The sequence below is a fragment of the Arvicanthis niloticus genome, chromosome 3 (genome assembly GCF_011762505.2).
Source record: "Arvicanthis niloticus isolate mArvNil1 chromosome 3, mArvNil1.pat.X, whole genome shotgun sequence".
Classification (NCBI taxonomy): Eukaryota; Metazoa; Chordata; class Mammalia; order Rodentia; family Muridae; genus Arvicanthis; species Arvicanthis niloticus.
Genome location: NC_047660.1, coordinates 30,171,580 through 30,174,569, shown reverse-complemented (window position 1 = coordinate 30,174,569; position 2,990 = coordinate 30,171,580). Strand labels below are relative to the sequence as shown.

At 39.7% G+C, this 2,990-nt stretch overlaps 1 pseudogene; it reads left to right on the top strand.

Annotated features, from left to right (window-relative positions):
* Positions 1-1,341: 1,341 nt before the first annotated feature.
* LOC117706113 (inorganic pyrophosphatase pseudogene) lies at positions 1,342-2,206 on the top strand (annotated as a pseudogene).
* The last annotated feature ends 784 nt before the right edge of the window (positions 2,207-2,990 follow it).

The window sequence follows — 2,990 nt, the reverse complement described above, 5'->3', positions numbered from 1 at the left end:
TCCACTGTGTAAATGAACCACATTTTATGTATCCATTCTTTGGTTGCTGGACATCTGAGTTGTTGCAAGTTTCTGACTATTACAAATAAAGCTGCTGGGCCTGGCGGTGGTGGTGCACGCCTTTAATCCCAGCACTTGGGAGGCAGAGGCAGGCAGATTTCTGAGTTCGAGGCCAGCCTGGTCTACAGAGTGAGTTCCAGGACAGCCAGGGCTACACAGAGAAACCCTGTCTCGAAAAAACAAAACAAAACAACCCCCCACCCCCCCCAAAAAAAAACAAATAAAGCTGCTATGGACACAGTGGAGAACATATCCTGTGGTAGGATGGGTTATCTTTTGGGTATATGCCCAGGAGTGGTATTGCTGGGTCATTAGAACTATTTCCAATTTTCTTAGGAACTGCTAAATAGATTTACAGAGTTGTTGTAAAAGTTTACAATTCCACATCAATGAAGGAGTGTTCCCATTTTTCCACATCCTTACCAGAATGATCTTGTTTTAGCCATTCAAAATGAGGTAGAGAGCTAACAGAAAATTCTCAACACAGATATTACAAATGGTGAAGAAGTCCTTAAAGAAATGTTCAATATCCTTTGTCATAAGGCAAATGCAAATCAAAACGACTCTGAGATTCTGACTTTACTATTCTGTATATCAATGCATCACTATGAGCTTTTCCTCTTGAAAATTGGCCTTCAAAACCTTGTGTCCATTGTTATTTTCCTTGTTCAGGAATAATGTTTAGGTACATACACATTAGGTATTATGAGAGAATCTTCCCTGTTATTTCTATAAGACACAATCTCATAGCAGATAAATTCCATATAACATATACAAGTGTATTTATGTATATATACATGCATAATATATATGAAGTTAAGCCACCTGGAGTGGCAATGATCCCACCAGGACCCATAGTCTAAAAATGATCCAGTACCAGGAATAAAATACTCTACTTTTCATTTATTTTTTACAGGCATCCAAAAGACTCTGAAAATGAAAACAGTGCAGGCTATTGCTGCTGCCCTTGATCGCCTCTCAGAATTTGAAGGTAAGTCTGTATTGCTGAAAATACTATGGACTTCAGACAAAGATTCAGGATGAAAGCTGAATTTGACTTGATCTGAATGCATCTTCCTTAAGAATGAAGTTTGTGTAACTGAAAGGTGACAAGCAAGCTTCCTAAGAAACCAATAATCCTATTTTTCGATGCCCATCAATAACCAACACGGTATGGTCTCCAAATATGTCAGTATTAGCATTCATATCTTAGTGGTAGTTAAAAACTCACTAATTGGGTCCTGTGTGGTTGTGTAATTGTGCAGCGACATCTTGGACACCATGAGCAGCTTCAGCAGCAAGGAGTACGCCATGCCCTTCACCCTAGCTTAATACGTCTTCATCAAAAATGAGAAAGGGCAGTATATTTCTCTATTTCATGATGTTCCAATTTATGAGGACAAGGATGTGTTCCACATGGTGGTTGAGGTTCCACACTGGTTAAATGCAAAAATGGAGATTGCTACAATGGACCTTTTAAACCCAATTAAGCAACATGTGAAAAGGGGAAAGCTCTGCTACGTTGTGAATCTTTTCCCTTATAAAGAGTATATCTGGAACTACGGTGCCATCCCTCAAATGTGGGAAGACCCCAGTCACAGTGACAAGCACACTGGCAGTTGTGTTGACTCCGACCCAATTGAGGTTTGTGAAATTGGAAGCCAGGTGTGCCAGAGGTGAGATAATCAGTGTGAATGTCCTGGGCATACTGGCCATGATCTATGAGGGCGAGACAGACTGGAAGGTCATTGTCAGTAATGTGGAAGATCCAGAAGCAGCCAATTTAAAGATATTTCTGATGTTGAATGGCTGAAAACCAGTTACTTCGAAGCTACTGTTAATTGGTTTAGAAGATATAAGGTTCCTGATTGAAAAACAGAAAATTAGTTTGTATTCAATGAAGAATTTAAAGACAAGGAGTTTGCAGTTGACATTATTAAAAACATCCATGACTATTCGAAGCATCAGTGACTAAGACAACAGATGGGAAAGGAATCAGTTGCATGAACATCACAGTGTCGGAGAGCCCCTTCAGGTGTGATCTTGATGCTGCCAAAGCCACTGTGAATGCTTTGCCACAGCCATGTGAATCCACCTGCTCACTACTGACGATGTGGATTAATGGTTCTATCACCAGAAGAACTGATGAGATTCCTCTGGAATACGAGCTGATACGGCTGCATCCTGTTCACCTGGAAGCCTTAGATGCAAAAATGTAGTATCTTTTCAAGGCTCTGAATTTCTGTAACTCACCTAATGAAGTAGATTCTGCTGTGACTGGTCCGGTATGTTCAGGTTAGCCAGCTAGACACCTCGCATGTCAACCAGAACAGCTTTTACTAAACCTTAGCTCACAAAGCGGTGAGGACATGGAAGTCATCTGTATGTAGATGTGCAAGGTGGACAGACACCTACTGGATTTATATGTTTACTGTTTTAGGAAATAAAATTATTTTACTGAAAACAAAACAAAACAGAACTCACTAATTGGACTTAAGACCCACTCAACAACAATAGGGAAATTGTTCTTACTATTAGAATCCTAGCCAACTACTACCAGAGCCTTACAATCACACATGTAAGAAAAGAACCCATTAACATTGCCAGTTAACTAAACCAGCCAAATTTTTAGCTACATTGCTATATTGTAAATACTTATCACCATAACCACAGATAACTACAGCTCCCAAACCTTACCAAAATTTTCTAAACTTTGGAGCAGACAGAGACAGTTGTAAAACACAAGAGCTACTCAAAATGTGGAGAACTGATAACAGAGCTCCAGCTTCAGTAGGTAAACCTAAAACATAAGAAGTGGTGGAAAGATGGTAAGATGCATGGAAAACAATTTTAAAAGTGCAAGAACATAGGATATCAATTCAGATTCCAGAAACCACAGAAGCCTAGATGCCATAGTACACCCATGTACA